This window comes from Gavialis gangeticus, unplaced genomic scaffold, assembly GCF_001723915.1.
Source record: "Gavialis gangeticus isolate Ggan-Ray unplaced genomic scaffold, GavGan_comp1, whole genome shotgun sequence".
In the NCBI taxonomy this organism is placed as follows: Eukaryota; Metazoa; Chordata; order Crocodylia; family Gavialidae; genus Gavialis; species Gavialis gangeticus.
The window spans coordinates 54,882,912-54,883,692 of record NW_017729029.1 but is presented as its reverse complement, the minus strand read 5'-3'; the positions used below and the strand labels follow the sequence as shown (position 1 = coordinate 54,883,692).

The 781-nt window shown below is 60.8% G+C and overlaps 1 protein-coding gene across 1 annotated transcript in view; it reads right to left on the bottom strand.

The window, feature by feature from the left end:
* Positions 1–775, bottom strand: part of NRK (Nik related kinase) — a 151,919-nt gene extending 151,144 nt beyond the window's left edge. The window contains exon 1 of the mRNA XM_019521629.1: positions 725–775. The gene's annotated coding sequence lies outside the window, so the exon portion shown is untranslated. The remainder of the gene's footprint in view (positions 1–724) is intronic.
* Positions 776–781: the final 6 nt, after the last annotated feature.

Below are 781 nucleotides of genomic sequence, written 5' to 3'. Positions count from 1 at the left end.
AGCATTTGGCCCTTCCTCCCTGCTTTAGAAACATTACTGGGTCACTGGGTCAAAACCTGCTCAGGCAAGGAGTCCAGACCTGTAAAGCAAGGGAAGTTGAACTGACTGCGCGCCCCGTCTCCTCCTTTCGCAGCCTGCCTGTCATCTGCACAGACCTTTAACAAGCCCACGAGCAATTTAAATACAGAGAGCCGTCTTAAAAAGAGCAGGCAGCGAGCTGCTGTGTCAAGCGCATCACATGGATCCCACCTACTGGCCTTTTTCTGCAATAGTCAGCACTCGCTAGAAGTCCCCAGGGTCCTGGGGAAAGAAACTCGCCTAAAACCAGACAAGATTGGGAATCGGCTGCCCATCGCAGCCTGAAACCGCATGCCACCAAAGGCAGAGTGCTGCCAACATAACGCCGGGGGGGCGGCTGGTGGGCAGGGGCCTCGCTGGCACATTTGACAGCGAAAGGCACCAACGAAAAAGCCAAGACAAGCAAGACAGCGGCCGCTACAAGGGTGGGACCGGGGGAAAGAGGGACCGAGGCAGCTCTGAGGCTGCTTCTTCATGGGGAAGGGGGGAAAGTCTTGCAAGACGCGGTCAGAGGAAGCCAGGTGGGGTGAAATCGGGGCAGCACAAAGGACGGGGCTGGGGAGGGGCAGGGGAGCAGGGCTGAGGCGAGGCGCTGGCAGCTGAGGGGAGCCGGCGGCTGAGGGGAGCCGGGGCGCGCGGCCCTTACCCTCAGGGCCGCCAGGTCGATGCTGTCCAGGCTGCGGGCGGCGCAGTCGCGGGCCAT